We start from the raw sequence: 17975 nt of genomic DNA, 5'->3' as shown, positions 1-17975 counted from the left end.
CAATCAGTGAAAAGAAGAAAAAATATATAAATATTCTAAAACTATAATGGAAATTTCCTCACAATTTAAAAAAATTTAAAAAAGAGCTTTTAATTCATAAAAGATACGATAAATTCATGACCAAATTGATTATATAGTCTATTAGAGAAGTTAAATTGTTAATATAAATAATACTGAAACAAACATTAATTAGGATAGCTTTTATTATACACATTTTAAGTCAGAATTGGTGCAAAATAGTCCAAAGAAAAATAGTATTGCTTTTATTTTAAACAAAAACAGAACAATTAGTTTCCTATACTTCATTCAAATATCTGTCCATAGATTCATTACCCTTTACGGACTCTGTTTTCAACCGTAGTAAAGACAGCACGTGAAGTTTTTTTTTTCTTTTTTTACAACCATGGCAGCAATAATTTGTGGTTTAGGCTGCGTTAACACCAGGTGCAAAGCGAACTTTAACCTCTGCAGCTCTGCATAACGGTAGCCACGTTAGGTACCCAGCCGCAGCTCATTGCAGAAGTGGAGGCTCGGCAGAATAGCATGCAACAGCCAAAACCAGCAAGGTGATGATTTTCCTAATATTGATCCTTAAAGTTCAGAAGCATTGCAAGAAGCTGTTTTCTATAATGATGACTAATAATGAGTCTAAATGTCAACATCAATTACTCCTTCAAGAGCACAAAGTAAAGTGCACATAGTAGACATTCTTTATGTCAGAGCTCGTTTTCCATTTTCTTTCGGGGCTGGCCGTAGCCTACTGCACATTTTGGTCATTTCTGTCACACTGAGCCGTGAGCACTAAGAGAGATACAAAGACGTAATGAACATGCATTTGGCTGCTAAGTTTCTAACAAACTCTAACTCGCACCTTATATTAAATATACCATTGATACCCCCCTACATGAACACAGCGTGCTATAAGATTCAGACTGAAATAACAGAAATGGTGACACCACCTGCTTCTGCTAACCAGGAGATAAGTGTCACCTTCCTCCTCTCACAAACATACACATATACACACAGACAACAGCTAAGTCTTAACCTAACCCCTGCGCAGTTACTAACGGGATTTCACCCCTCAGACATGCCAGCAATCGTTACACAGCTCTTGCACAATGAATCCTTTAGCAAAGATCTCCTGACTACATTTGGATCACCCAACTTCCAAGTAGCCCCTTATGCTTAACCACCTCCCCCAACCCAAAAAAATGAGGGGGTGGACATGATGAAGTTGAAGAAAGAGAAGGGGAGAGCATGTGCTGCTATGCAAAAACGTCCCCCACAAAAAAAAAACAATGAACTGGGACCATGTGATCCAAAAATCCAGCCAAAACAAGGCATGCTTGTGTGATGAAGCGGAGGTAGAAGGGAAAACAACTGGAGGAAGAGGAACTAGAGAGGCTGACAATGCATGGCAAAAGAACAGAAAAATGAGGTTCTCCCAAGGTAAAGAAAGAGTCTCATTGTGCTTAAGTCAACGTTACCCTAGTGAGCACTCATCTCAGCTATAGCTATGCTGACTCTTTGCAGCTGACTGCGTGGTATTTTGGTTTCATGTGTAAAACTATATTTCCAGTGGACAGTTTTAGTGGTGAAATGTACACAAATGAGAACACAAATAACCCAAAGAGACAAGAGATAAATCCAAGATTGTGCCATCGGGGTGTTGGAAACTTAATCTCTCCTCCGGTGACTGATCTTGAGCCAAAACACAGATTCTTGCTCTCTCTCGTTCATACATTTGACATCTTTGTTGTTTCCCCCTGTAGTCCTTTTTGGTTCAAATAAAATAAACAAATGACAAAGCACTGTAGTAATTTAAAGCAAGAATTCATACAAGGGCACATTCCTTGAAACAAAGACAGGCACATAGAAGGACAACCAAACAGTAAGTTAATCTGTTTTAAAGGATAAGGAATAAAATTACGTTTAAAAAAAATATATACCCTGAAATGAGCCAGAACAAGCCTTGGCTACAGGATTGCAGGAGTTTTTGAAGAGTGGGTGCGGCAAAGAGGGAAAGACGAGGGTGAGGAATTCCACGTTTGGTGGGTTTGTTGTGACGGCATATGCGTGGCTTCCCAGAGGGTGGGTTGTTAGTAGTGCTCCTCCCCTCAGCCTCCGGATCCCTGTCAGCATGATTCTGTCAGTCAGCAAAGAGTGTGTACGTGTGTTGGCTGGTAACAGCAAAGTGTGCAGGAACACCCGCAATGCAAGTTTGGCCCAAAGCGAAGTGCATGTGAGGTCTACTGGAGAGTTAGGGAGTTGGAAAGGGGACGTGCATATGTTCAACTTCCTGTTAGGCTGCTAGCAAAGTACCCCTTGACACCAAAAAAATTATCTGTTTGCTGCTGCAGGGTCTCCCATTTATGAGACTAAACTGGGAGCCCCTGAAATATATTTCTCTCTTTAGCTTGCGCTCTGTCTCTATCATGTGGGAAAAAGTAAAAACTAAACACATACATACAGAGAAGACTACTAAGCCACGGGGAGAACGTGCAAAACTCTAGAGAGGAAAAGCCAGATTTGAACCCACGACCTGGATGGCAAAAAAAAAATTCTGCCACTGTTTGAAGCGCTTACAGTTTATCAAAGCAGCTTTCAGAGACGCGCCGGTTAACATTATGAATGTATGTGCAATATCAATTCTGTTATAGTTCTATTCCGTGACAGTATTCATCATCATCATTGTATGAATAAGCTTAACACAGAAACATGCTAATGTGGATACACTAGTTCCCACAGGTCCCGACCTTCAGCACAAATGCACAATCTAATGAGACCCAAGGCAAGAGCTGCATAGGCAATATGACATTATTATGTATAAGAACAATGTAGTTTAACTATTAATACTGTCAGATGCATTCATTTAACACAACATTTATTCTAACTGCTTGGGGCGTAACATTTGCACTAAATCCTTCCTCTTCCTTACTACATGACTAAAAGGTAAGTGGTTTAAACTGCACTGTAACATAAATTCTACTAACTCATATTTTTTTGAGTTAGTTTATTTAACTACAGTACTGTAGATGGACAGTAGTACACTAAACATTGAGTGGCAAAAGTCAAAATTCATGTATGGGACAATCAGTGGATGTTACGGATTTTATATTACGATGAAATACTGCAGTACTGTTGGAAATCGTAAATATACAGCTACAAATTGAAAATGTAATTAACGATCAGTCTCATTAATACCACTCCAATTGTGTCAATTTATGAGCACCAAGATACTCGTAAAGGTGGAACGAACACATCAGTTACGTATATTGTGGATTGCAGGGTGGATGTGGTTCAGCTGGCAGAGCGGGTCATCCGGTGAACAGAGAATTTGGGCCAGAGTCTGATTCAAATGTCTGCTGTCAAAGTGGCCTTGGGAAAGACGCGGAACCCTAAATTGCCTCCCGGTAGGCATATGGAATAGTTGTCAAATGCCTTACCTGGTTAAACAAAAGAAATGATTAAGTGTGTCTATAATGACGAAAATGTTGACTAAAAATGTGGCCTATAACATAAATCAAGTATATTGCACTTAATATATTGTTTAACCAGCCAATTGATATGTTGATTTGAACACAGCCTCTGTTTTAGCTACTTAACGACATTAACCAATTACCATAACGATACTCGTGAGATGACTATAGTTTAAAAAAAAAACTACCCCACAGTAGACAGTTTGCCGAGTTAGCTAATGATAGAGGGATGAAAAAGTCTTCCCTCAGAGATGCTTTAAGCTTGAGGTTAACTCTGCCGCAGATCTGACATCTGCGGGTCAACCAGAGTACACAGACACGATGCCCTTCATCTCACTCCAAACACAACGCCCCCCTCTCATATCCATTCTAATGAGAAGAATTTTGTGGGTGAGCACAAAAACGACCTTTAAAATGAGAATATACTCCAGTATGTGGTTATAACATTTAGTCCATTCATTTTTTTCTTTTAATTTCTTTAAATATGAAAAAATTATCAATGCAAAGTACAATATCATTCATAGAAAAGTGTGTGCGTGCGTGTTTTGCAGATGCACCAATAAAAGTGCTACTTAGCTCACTTTGGAAGCTGTGAGCCGATTATGAATATTTAAAAGAAAGCTGATATCTTAAATATATTTTTCATTTAGAACTACATTTTTCAAAGACCACAGTTTGCGTCAAATTCAGAGTATGCAAATAAATAGCGCGTTTGAAGCTATGCTTCTTACGCTTTGGTTTTAATCCGAAGCATTTGTTTGATGATTTAAGAATATCAGGAGCACTGCATTCTAAATGATCAGTGGAGCGCTCCGGAGAGAATATATTATGAATGCAGAGTAAAGCCTTTTTGCCAAATCCAAGCTGAAATAGGTACAGGCTGCACTGCTGCATGAGAAGGATGGGCCAGATAAGGATTCCTTTTTTCGGTTTTGTTTGATGAGTGCAGTGAATGTGAATCCACTGATGTGAAGGCATCTAGTTTTTGCACTCAAGCCTTAATATGTCACATTGTATGTTATTTCTTTTCTGTGCCATGCACTATTCATGTTGTGTGTCTGTGTTACTCTGCAGGTGGTTGGAGGAAGAAGAGGATAGAGACAAAATATGGATAATCTCCTCTCAATGTCTGGCTAAGCCCTACTTTGCAGAAATGCTGCCTTTTTGCATAGTTTTCCTTCCTGCACAGCGAGGCAGATGCAAGCCAAGCATCTGACCACAAACCCCCTGTCCGGCTTTTAATCAACCAATCGCATGCATGTCTCACAATAAAACACCCCTCACTACAGAAGCCCTTAGTGTTTGCCATGTAAACCAGGTAACAGGATCTTGACTCAAAACTGCCATGAATGATAACACTAACTCCAAACTGTCATAAGAAAATATTTTAGATGGCAGCCAGTATTCCAACTAGAAATGGGTATAAATAAATTAAAGGGGAAGTAAACACACACATTTTCTCTTCAATAATATGTTGAATGGGCCCCCACTATTGCAAACACGGCATTAAGATTAATATTACATTCAGGAAATATGAGTCCAGCAGCAAAATTCACCCATTTTTATCCATCTCATTTTGCCACTTGCTGTCGACTGAAAATCATTGCAGTTGCCAGGTCACAACTAATTACGGCTCAGCTTCAGAAAACTGGTGAGTCGTGATTGGTTGGGACCTGAGGCCTGGCAACTGTGATGTCATTTTCAGTCGACAGCAGGTAGTAAAATAGCCACCCCCTAAATTGGATGAAAAAAAGGGAGATTTTGTCTGTTTAATTTATATTCTACAAACAAAACATTCATCAGAACACTGTGTTTTGATTAGTCGGGCTGCACACAACATATCACTACAAAGAAAATAGGGGATTGACTCCCTCTTTAAGGTTAACAGGTATATATATATGTATGCATTTAATCAAATAAGAACATTCTTTTTTTTTTTTTTTTAATAACTAGAGAATGTCCTTATGAGCATGGGGAGACCATGGAAATGCTACACAAAAACCAAATAGAGGGCACTGTGCCACCCAGCCTTCAACATTAAATTAAAAATCCTTAACAATTCTTTACAACCAAATCTAGAGTGTCTAAAAGGGGGTTTGAACATCACACAATCTACCAAGGTTCATTCTCCGTAAACTATGACAACATTACAGTGATGATCTTCATTTTTTGCTGGGTATATCTACTGTAAATTCCAATACCAATACGATCAGCCTATACGTACGTATATATTTGGCAAATTAATTTGACAGACTGCATTAAATGTGTAAGTGTTCCACATAGGTTCTAAAATCTGAGTGTGGCAAGGATAAGTAAAGCTCGACAACGTCCGTCTTGTTATGACTGTCCTATATGTGGAAGCTGGTCAAATTACATCGAGACAGGAAGGAAACATGGGTTTTTGTTGTTTCCCTGTTGTCTGCCCACTGTAGAATTTTCCCCGTCCTGGGAAAAGAAGCTCACGAAGCAAACTTAGAAAAGTTGTACCCAAGAGGATGCTTTTTTTTTTTACTAGCCAAAAGTATAGGGGTGGAGCTGACAGAGAAATTCTCCACTCAAAGAGGTATGGCCATGTTTTGGAGCAAAATAGAAACTTCTGTGATTATTGTGAACTTTCCTAGAAGAAAGCAAACTTTAACGTACATCCTCTTCATGCTTTTTTCAGTGTAGCCAGGGCAGAAATGAAGTTAGGCCACACCATCTGGGAGATTATCTCTGCTATTACCTTTGCACCAGCTGGTAGCAGCTGCATTGACTGAGCGAGGCCTACGCTCTGGCCCACACAGACAGTATGGTCCACTCAAGGGGGAGAGGGCCTCTGTTTTAGGGTTTAAAATAGAGTGGAGGGTGTGTGATGGCTGTGACCAGACCAATTCTGTGGAGAGCTTTTGTCAGAAGGCGGGTTTGTCAGAAGGAGAGGGGCCAACCAAGGGTTCAACAAATAAAAGCCTTGCAACAAGTTCTGAAGTGTGCAAGACAAGAAGCCCCAAAATAGACCAAGATCAGGATCAAGAAATTGCTTTGGGAACATACTTCAAAGATACATCCCCAAGTTCTTCATTTTAATAAGATAGTTTGTAGGGCGGTATCATTATGTACTTAGTAAGATGAGGAAGGAAGGCAATGTGATTGTTTGCTTCTCTCACATAAATAAAGAATCCTAAAGAGTAGTGTTGTGATTGTTCTCAAGTGTATAGCTTTACCTGTGAGCAAAAAAGAAAAAACCTCCAGACTGAAGAATGGCTAAACAGTGAATGCAATTCCTTTCATTTATGAATGAGAAAAAAACAGTCAGCTTCGATAAATAAAATACAATTCCCTTCAGCAAAAACTGGACGTGCCCACATATCTTTTGTACGCATTAGACTGCTGAATAAGACGCAGACCTTTTCATACTGGACTGCAGCGATAATAGAAGCACGGCATGGGAATGACTGGAGTGAAAACAGCAGCATTCACTACAATACATTGTAACATCCTGTGCTTTAATGGCCTGAGCTTTTTCCTCAGCAGGAATGTGAACTTCATAGAAAGACGGTCGAAAAGGAACAATGCCATTCTTGCTTCGTTTTTTTTTTCTGTTCTGTTTCATAATGGTCTATGTTTCTTAAGCGTTCTTGACAAATAACTTTTATTTATGTATTTCCAATATGTGAATGAACAGTTCAAAATCAGACTGCAAATAAATTCTTAAAATGGAAGAGTAAACTGATTAATTTAACTTTTCATTGTCAAACGAAAAAGTCAGGAATTATTAACATATGATGAACAAATTTCACATTGTTGTACCACCTGCTGCATATCCAAGCTTCCACAAAAAAAAAATCTCCTTTTCCTATTATCATAAGAAGTATGTGACAGATGAATCAGCTGGCTATTTGTATTGGCCTTTTCGAAATAATATTAATCGACTTGAAGTTTTGCCAATCAAATGAATGTAATCTTACTTTCTTGTGAAATGGTAAGAAACAGAATAATCGGTTATTTGGATAAAAATAAAACATGCAAGCTCTGACCATATGGAACAGTTGAGCGTTGGTACCTCTGGCAACAAGCAACCAACAATACAGTGTGACCGAGCATGTTTATGTTCACTGAATATCAAGGAAGACAAGAATTTGACTATGTACGCAAAAGTATTGCCACATGAAGTCAGATTAAGAAGACTTTTTAAGACCGTAGATGACGTTGAAACTAGTAGAAGTAAAAAAAAAAGAATGTCACTGTCTGACTAAAACAAAAAAAATTGTATTGGGGCAAAACACAGCCTAAAGATTTATTAGTCAAGCCAAGTTAATCATAGCATTAATGTGTATATGATTAAGAAATGTTTCTTTTCAAAAACTTTCATTTTACACTTCATAAAAAAGATATGTACAATTACATCCCAGATGTTGAGGTAATGACTGAGAACATCTGCAAATGTTATGGCAGCAACCACCTGAGAGAAGTGGAGCAATGCATTCTTTCAACAAATAGTGGCTTCAGCAAAAAAAATACAAATTGCAATGTTGTTTCATATCTAATTTGCATCTCTGTAGGGACCCCAAATTCATTATACTGACTTTCTGTCTCCGACAATGAAAACAAGGCCAAGCCATGTGCATTTTGTGCCAAACAGAGGTTGGGTGGATTCTAGGCAGGCACCATCCGCAAGCAAACTGAACACTCGATCCTACTTTGGAGTCTCTGGAAGCATTCAGGTTGTGATTTTTTAAATAGAATCATTGTTTCTAATCAAACCACTAAACTGCCAAAAACAGATGAACTGCTCACTAGAATACACCAGTATATTTCATATCAAGCCTATTGTTGTCAGCCCCAATGAGGCCTCTGAAAAATGGCACAATGAGGGGGGCTGCAGTGGACTCCATAGACCAAAGCCTATTAAGTCCACTGGCCTGAGCAAGAAACAAAAAAAAAAAATCTGAAAATGGTTAAACAACTTTTATAAGGCAGTGAAGCAGAGAACACAGATCACTAAAGGGTGATACGTGAAGACACCAGCTAAATCTTTAGAATGTATTAAAAAGTATAAATCTGTTCCAGATTATAAATCCAGGAAAATAAGCGTTTGAAGGAATCTAAATGGCTTATTCTGTGCAAAATGGGGGAGATGATTATACTTGCATGTGACCCATACTGTAACTTGATGTCACATAGTTATTTTTACAAGAAGCCCACAAGTTTGAACCTCAAAGAGCTTGGCTGGATTTACACTGCAGGTTGAGGTGTCCAATTTCATATGAGTGCATATATCCAACATTTTTTTAATTTATATATATTTTTCAAGTGACACACAATAACCATTTACTGAACACCTGTAAAAACCCACATGTGCAGTGGTCCGAAATCCCCGTGAACTTCATAAGGATCAACAAGTTCTCAAGGCATTGAATCGATCGCAACTACTATTGCTATTTTTGCTGCTAAACACAGGCTTCAAACTTCCAACATGTAGAAATTTGAGTGAAAAGCTGTGGAATTCTCAGCAACATACTGTATGATGGCAAGGTGTTCACATTTCCTCAATTGGGTTCTATTACTTGCTTCCTTGCCACGATTCTAGTGCTTGGAGTCCTTGTTCTACAGCAGTTCTCTGAATGGTTTCCCGTCTGCTCTTCAAATGATGCAACGGCACCTCCTGGACTATTAAACAAAGTGTGGAAAGAGGCAGGAGGGACCACTATCATGTGGATCATGACTCATTGGAGGTATTGGGCCCCGGTAGTTCCAGTTACACAAATAGCTTTTATGCACTTGTGGGAAAACACACAATGAGTCAGCCCTTGGACATTCAATGCAATCACAGAGGCATTAGCAAATCAGTCCACAATGAAACCGATGAATGAGCAATAAATTTGTTTGTTACTCTAATTTCTGGACTTTTCCAGGAAAGCCTCCACTATGACTGCAATCTATGCGGGCTCATTCACCTCTGTAAATGCTCAGCAATACCAAAGAGGATTAGTGCGCATGATCATGTTTACAGAGTCAGCTTCTAGAGTGGGGGGACATGCACAATGGACCGCCTGCACTGGACAACCAACTGGGGCATCTGTGGTGACAAAACAGATTCATTGATCGACATAGTGGTTGAATGAAGTGTCACAGCTTCTGAGAAATTACTCTGCAACAGCTTGAATGGCATGGCTGTCATATTTCATCACACCACTTTAGTGACCAACTTGGCAGCACAAACCAAAACAGACTCAATAGACATGAACCAGAAACACCATCTGCAGGATTCCAAAACTAATGTAATACACTATCAACGGTAACCTGCTTGCTCATGCTAGAATAAGAGAAAATAAACATTATTCTTGACTGACTCTGTTCTACATCAAGCACATTCTAGAGGCAGTCAAAAATATAGGCAACCCTATGTCAATGTTAATGTGATCCTCAAGGGAAACTGTATGATTAAAAAATGTGTACTCAATACAGAAGCGTTGTTGCAGTGGAAGGATTTCGACTTTATGAAAAATGCTTGGAGACTCCCCAAAATCAATACTCTAAATCCAGACTCACATTCCAAAGATGGCACTTCAATAGACTGGAGCAACGACAGCACAGGATATCGCCAAAAACTAATCAAGAACGAACATTCAACTTTTACATGCACAGTGGAGACAGATATTCCTGAACAACTCACTACGGGAGCGGTAAATCCAGTAAGTTTGGATATAAATCTTCCTTTTCATGTCCATAAGGAACACAGATGTGTTTAATTAGTATAATGCTTCGCCAATGGCATATTTTTCTTTCCCTTCCTTTCTCACACTTTACTCAGTGGAAGCTGCAGTATTTAAGATATTTTCATGGTTGACCCATTTAGAACCCCACTTGTACAAAACTACACTTCCGCCACCGACAAAGTTAAAACACAATCAAACTATTCAAACCAACAACTCACATCCAACAATCGAAAACATGTATACATAATACAGCACACTCGCAACTCACTTTGAAACGATCGATCGATCCACTGAGTGAAACAGTGGGACAGCCACCGTTTAGTGAATTCAAACAGGGGGAAACAGTATCCGAAGCACAGAAGACAAGCTGGAGTGGAGAGGCAGGAGCGTTTCTAAGCAAAGTAAATTAGCTTGATGAACAGACGTGATTGAATCAAAGGCAACACAGTGGTAGCGTGGGGCAGTGACAGTCCAGAGTCACAAGGCTGTAGACATCGTGCCAGTCCTGATGCCTGCGCAATTGTGATTATGCTTTGGCATTGTGGTTCCAGATCACTCTCTGCACAGGCCCGCAGTAATTTTCACATCACAATGTGGCAATGGACAAAATAGCTTTCACTTTGAAGGCCGTCCCTCTGATAAAAAAAAAAAAAAACTCCCAGTCCAGTCAGCGATAAACATATTTCAGAGAAAGTATTGTTGTGTATTCTTTGGAATATGCAGGAAATGTGTCTTAGCGAACAAAGCATACGGCAAAAACATTTACCCTATTGTTAATGGTAAATGTGTACCGCTGCAGATATACAAAAGAAAATGTTTACCTGCAGGCAAATTCTCAGTAAGGAATCTTCAATACTAATAATAAATCAAGAAACATTACCAACCATATTAACAAAACTGTGGCAAACATTCTGAAAACAGAAGGAGACTGAAAGAATGGAAACTGAAACGCCTACAAAATTGTTATACACCCTTCCGTGAAAGAAAAAATATGTAGGGAATCGAGAAAATCAGGATTGTTTTTTTTTTGTGTGCAACAAAAGTAATGATCTTATGCAAGTGTCATTACACATTTGGCCCACGCCAGACTGCATGTTTCAAAGACCTTTAACAGTTGTTCAAAAAGATTTAGATTAGAACTCATAGATGGTCACCCCAGCTTTGATCTGAGCTATTATTCTGTGTTTTAAGCTGAAGACCCCTGACCTGTAGTTGATAATCTACAGATATCATTGTGGCCTGCTCAGACTCAAGACACCCACTTCTAGACGTCACAAAGAATCCCAAGAACAGTTTCCTCTGTGTTTCACAAGTGTACTTTTCTTTGGAGGCTTCATTTTTGCATTTGGAAACTCGAAGCTGATGTGACTTAACTAAAAGTTCCAGTTATGTCTCATCTGTCCCAAAGGATATTTTCCCAAAAGCTTTGCGGCATGCCAATGTGCATTTTTTTTTTGCAAATCCAGTCTTGTCGGTTTAAAGTTATTTCAGAGGCCATTGCGAGGTTTTCTTTCTTGGACAGAAAGATAGCAATAAGTGTATTCACAGTAAATGTTGGCCTGCTTTTTGCTTTCACACATGCAAGGTTTTGAAAAAAATTGCATCAACAAGGAACCTGTATCCAAAATCTTGGGTGAGACTTTTGTTTTTTATATAGAGGGTATTGGTTTTGGTAGAGAACAAAAATCCTTGAAATTCTTGAGCTCGACCCAATCTTTTGGTAACTTTAAGGGCAGACCATAGAATTACAACAAGCGGACACTGCTACAATGTCCTACTACCAAACTAAAAGCTTGCTTGGCTGAAGCAGCTGGGTGCAAAGAGCTTAAAAGCTGACATTGGGATTTTACACGCTTTATCCTGGCCAAAAGAATTTTAAGTACAGCATCTTCAACGGATTGCTAGCTCTTCTCCTTCCATTTTTGAGGTTCAGGTTGACACACTTCACCACCTATAACAAACTCCAGGCAAATTAAAAATAATGTTTGATGGTATTTTACTTGTTTATATATAAACCTCCTGCTGTCATTATGTAGTGAGAGACACTTATGCAGTGCAGATACACTGGATAGCTGAAAAGAGCCCATGGAATGTGTAAAGAGCCGTGCATCATTCCATTGTTCACAAGTGGCTCCTCTGGGAATGAGAAGAGCGCATATCAAGAGAGATGAGAAACAAGACTGTGCCATCCCATGTAATGACATATGACAGCCACCACTGAAGATCTAAATGCCTCCATTAAAGTCTACAAATGGTTGTCTGCATGGTGAGGCAGCAGCACAAAGAATGCAAGGAGCATATTTGTCTTTCCATTTTGGGGAGTTCTCGTCCTGGTATTGGCTGAACTCTTGCCTCTGCTTAGCATAATGTTTGTGTGCAGCTGCAGCTGCTACAGCAGAAGCTGCGAGTAGCAAAGGTTGTAGTGGAGCCAAAGTCGGTCAACTTACAGTGGTTTGGACTTTCATTCCACCTCGATAGCACTTTCTTTTATTTTTCTCCCTGGACCCGAGCCATCAGCAGTACCAGCAATGTTGTGTGTTGCAACGTTCGGAACAGCATTCTAATGAGCTGCCGGACCTCATCAGAGTTCTTCAACCGCCCGCAGGTCAATAAACGCCAGTCCTCACTGCAAACCCCTGCAAACATGCTTTGTGACTGAGCTCTGAGAAAGCAATAAACAGAATTATTGCTGTTTGACGCACCATCTTTCTCTTGCTAGGTTCAAAACAGCACAGATTCAGAATGCAATTCAAATGTTTGTGTCTGCCCATCACACCAGTGCAGTAAGTTCTGCTTTGTATGAGTGGAATGACGTGCATGTGGGAAAGAAAACCGCGACGTTGTCTCATGCCGCGACTACTCGCACTGCCACATGTCAGAGTAATCTGAATGGCCAGTCAACTCTATTAGAAGCCTCCGAAAGAGCTGTCAGAGCCACTCATTAATCCTAAAAGGCAGCCAGAGACAGATGGTACCATGATGGCAGATCGATGCTCTCCCTGACATCCCCACCATTTCCAGGGGCAGGAAGTGGGCTAATCCTTCAAAAGAAAGTCCCAGACTAAACACGTAAGTGGGGCTGGAGCCATGTCTTCCCCAGGCCCCGGCATTACCCTACATATACAGCCACGTACGTTGAACTGCAAAGAAAAGGAGAAGTAAAGGTCATTTGTTTTTTCTGCTTGAGGGAAGCTTTATAAAAACTCTGACCTCCCCCTCGAAGGGCCTCTCCAAGCGATCCCAAGATTCAGAATAAATGGGCTGGATCATATATGAGCTAAAGATATGTGCTTAATCCCAGAATGAAATGACAAGAATAACTTTTGCCATCTGCTCTTAAACGGCTTGAATGTAGTCTTTGTTCACAGGTGCAAAATAAAACGCTACGATCATGACTTTTGCAGACAATACTGTCAGTGATTACAAGTGCTTAGCCACATTCCCTTTTGGAAAACCAGTCAAACGACTGACTGGGTTATAATTCGCAATTGTTATGGACGGCTTTCTGTTACGTACACCTAGGAGAAGTGAAAAGGTAGAAGGAAATATGAGTTGGTTGTCCTTTGCAGCTGTAATTGCTTTCTGGGAAGACTTTCAATGGATTTGAGAGTACTATATATATGAGTGCATGTGGGATTCTTTGTTCTACAGTATTCATCCAGAAGACCATTTATGAGGCCAGAGGTTACTGATTTTGGGCAAGAGGGCTTGGCTCGCAATATCTTTTATAGTTTATTGGTTCAAACATGGGTCAGGACTTGTGTCTTTGGACCTAATAGCTAGGTGAAATGAAAAAGTAACAATACAGGAGAATAAAAGGCCAAATTCTCATTGATAATAATGTTCATATAGTGCCTGTATTTCTGTTTCATTTTATCAATTATGATCTCATTTAAAGAAATCACATCATTTATAGTTTTTTTTCTATCTGACTGAATTGATATTGATTGTAATCTTACCACCATTTGTGTGACAGATTATTATGATAAATAAAGTCAATTTTGTCACTACAAGCTGTTTTAGTGCTTTTCCAAGCAATGGTAAATCAATGTCAGATCGTGGCTGGTCCAAATGTAGCAGTGTGATGGCGCAACCTCTCATTTCAGTGAGTCTGTAGCTTTTTTTTTTTATCTATCTGATCAAAACAATGATTCTTGTTGCTGGCTTCCAACAGCAAAGCTTGGCAGGTGTTTATTGGACACGGTCAGGGAAACTGAATCCTACTGTCCAAAGCCTGCAGAGCAAACATTGAACAAATAGCACTGGGATAAAATTGATTTTCTTGCTTGGTTGTGTTGATGGGTGCATGGTTTGACACGTCTCCATGTCATTTATGTCAAATTCAACAAATATGGCCGCGGAGAACAAAGCTCAACTGCGTCTTAAGGACTTTATTAGAAGCGAGCAGGGACAAGTGATGGTGTTATAAGGTAAAACGTGGCGTGGCCTGCAAGCAGCTGCACGAAATGTTGAATAAAAGGATCTGAATATGCAAAGGGTAAGTGCAGCTGAAGCATGATAATAAGACTGCCATCTCATTAATGCAGTGCTAGTCTCCTCAATGCTGTTTTCTAACAGGGGTGTGTGGCACCATCTCCGTCTGCTTCGCACTATACTGCCCCTCAAATTTCTTCGATTCCATCAACGTGATGATAAAAGGAGAGGGAGAATTATTATCTTGAACGGCGGTCACATAGCAAAGGAACGAACGTGAGGCTGCATCAGTCGAGACAGCAGTGACTAAGGACAAGGGGGGGTGCAAAAGAGCCCCCCTCTTTTGGGCACTCTGGGGGTTGAATGGACACCTGCTTATGATCCACCACCACAATCGACATAAGAAAAAAATGTGGGGGGTTCATGTGATACACTGCATGGACATAACAGTGCACTATTTATAGCACAGTGCATTCATTACTTGCCAGTTAACATTTGTGCATAATTCTTAGTATCCGTTTTAACCCACTTGGAGCGCAGATGTGTGGGGTTGTGTTGCATTGAAATATTTATTATAAAGTCGGGACTGCCTTCCAGAACTCAGCTGCAGCAATGGCACCTTGAAATCACATTACACTTGTAAAAAAAATACCAACAGACAGGCAATTGTTATCTATCTAATACTCATGATATAAAGGTTGTATTTAAAGCATCATTGATGCCAAGACGCTGATTTAAAATCTTAAACTTTACTAAGCATAAGATGATGTATAAACTGGCAAATGATACAATAGATCTAAATTTGTCTGTTTTTGCCTCCCCCCCCACACACACACAAAAAAATCAAAATGTTTTAAAAAAAAAGTTTTAATAAGTCTTTTTTGCAGGATAGGGGTATTAGGTACATAAACATTTTATAATTGCTAATTGAACAGGGTCAAGGGAATTAGGATCTTGAACTAATTACTAATTAATTACCCGGTAGTGATGAAACTATTTTCAACATAATTACTAGAACCAAACTTATACTTATTTTCCACTTTAAACATTTCTATTTATAAAAAAAAAAAAAAACATGCTGATCATTCAGTATAAAAATACCTGGTCCTTGGGTTCTACCAAATTAACAAAAGCATGTTTAACAAAAAATATATATGAAAGCATCGTAGATAATGTAATAGGAGTCGTCATGCAACAGCCATATGACTTGTATGGCAAATGTCGACATGCTGCATGCTGGTGAGGCCATCTGCTATGACCCACCACATCCACTCACCTTCAAAACACAAGAAGAGCACCCCCCCATCAAATGCCCCCTCCATTGATGCACTCTCCTCAGCTAGTATGTGTTCATATGTTACCAGTCACACACATTATTCTTGCATGACCCCGAAACAAAGCCAATTTCTCATGCTCTACATGTCTTCAAATATTGATCTACAAAGGGGGAAGCCTGAGGAGAAATGTGAAAAAAGGACTGAAGGAGGGTGAGCCATCGCACCAAAACACTGCCACGCAAAGACATGGAACTTCTTTATTTTAATTGAAGAATGTAGCAGAGAGCCCCAAAATCTGTCAGGAAACTAGCAGACTGAAGACACGAGCACCCCTTCAGTCTTTGGCTGGATCACCATAAATTATTTTGATATTTAGATGGGTCCTCCTTGCTTTAGAGGCTTTTGGTAGACCTTGGAAGGATGGCGACTACTGGATTATTCATAATGTTTTCATTTCCTCTCCGTGACATATCTGTTTTTCTATTTTTTATGACGAGAAGATGCTCCAACCCTAGCATCTGAATATAGAGGCCTTGGGGCACTACATGCTTCGGGTGTACAGTTTTCACACTCAGACATGGTCTGCTGTAGTTTCCCCACTAATTGGGTGGCTATGCACCAATTTTAATTGGGCAAAAAGCTAATTTAGAGAAACATTCCGCAGACCCGCCCTTATCTCACCTCCGGCTAGAATACTGAGTATAAAAACTGGCTGAGTTGGAGAAAAACTAAAACCTTAAAGACAGTATATTGTCTCCTTCTTAAAATAACGGCCAAAGTCATTTATTTTCATTTTTTTCAGAAAAGACAAAATACTAAACCAAACTCTCATTATATTTCTTAATAACATAATTTCAGAAGTATAAACAAATGAATTATTTGTTTGTGGAGTTGGCAAGGGATGGCCAGCATCCTGAGGAGCTGTTGAAAAATGTTTTTTTTTTTCTCAAAATATGACTTGGGCTATTATTTTTAAGAAGCTGTACAGTCTCTAATTCCTTTGCTTTTCCACAATGTTTTGCTCCATAATGAAGACTAAATAACACACTAACAAACAAATCAAGTGTGACTATGAAGCAGGTGCTCACAGCTGAGGATTTTCAATCTAAATTCAAAACGCCGAGCCGTGATGCCGGCCTAGCCTAAAATATGACAACTATCTTTGCCCTGCAGAGGTCACAGATGCAAGGTCATTCCTTCATCTCTCTGAGCCATTTTAGGAAAAAACATGGCACAGACATATTCTTGGGTCATTGACATGCATTCCAGCACGCATACATCCAAGATATGAGCCCAACAAGTGGTGACCCTTGAGTAACGAACCTGGTTTGAGTCCATTGGCACTTGCGTAACACTTCAAACCTTCATTGTTATCACAGCCAAAGGGATGGGAAAGTAAAGAGTGACTGAGCGAGTATAAATAGCAACCATTGCATAGAACTAGCTATTAGGTGACATAATTAACTTATTACAGCAAGCTTTTTTTTTTAACCAATTACTGGCGGATGAGATGTTGGACTTATTCAATCCTTCACTTTCTGCCTGTTTTTTTTTATCTGTCTTTCTTTTGCAAGAGAGCGGCCAAGCTTGACGAAAAAAGGCTCTTCAAACTCAGCAAGTATCAATAATGTATGCACATCATGCCCTGGTACACACAAATCCCAACAAAAGCACATTCCGTTGGTATCTATGCAAGATAAAAAAAAACAAAAGGGTTTAATGTCATGCCTTTCACACAATTGTCAGTACAGCCCATGCTATAAATCTGGCCCAAATTCAGTCACAGAAACTTTCAGGTTGTCCCACGATGACCACACAACAACGTTTTCTAGGGTAGTATTAACTGGGAGGGAGCCCATGAATGTTGCCACAAGACAAACCACCAGTCGAGGTCCTGAAACTGGAAGAGCGCCCATGCAAAAGCGCAACAGTAAACTCCACGTAGTTGGGATGAGATGTTTACTAAATTGCATTGTGTTCACCTGATGCCGCCCTGTGTAAGGGGGCGGGACACGTCAATCAATGCAAGCAGACGCTCCACGCCGTACTCCTAAATGGCATCTGGTATATCAACAATTAAACAAAAG

At 39.7% G+C, this 17975-nt stretch overlaps 1 protein-coding gene across 14 annotated transcripts in view; it reads right to left on the bottom strand.

The window, feature by feature from the left end:
* The window catches only part of arvcfb (ARVCF delta catenin family member b), a 136864-nt gene that overhangs the window by 51792 nt on the left and 67097 nt on the right, over positions 1 to 17975 (bottom strand). The gene's annotated exons all lie outside the window — the stretch shown is intronic.

This window comes from Syngnathus acus, chromosome 9, assembly GCF_901709675.1.
Source record: "Syngnathus acus chromosome 9, fSynAcu1.2, whole genome shotgun sequence".
NCBI classification, from domain to species: Eukaryota; Metazoa; Chordata; class Actinopteri; order Syngnathiformes; family Syngnathidae; genus Syngnathus; species Syngnathus acus.
This window is presented reverse-complemented; position numbering and strand designations above follow the sequence as displayed.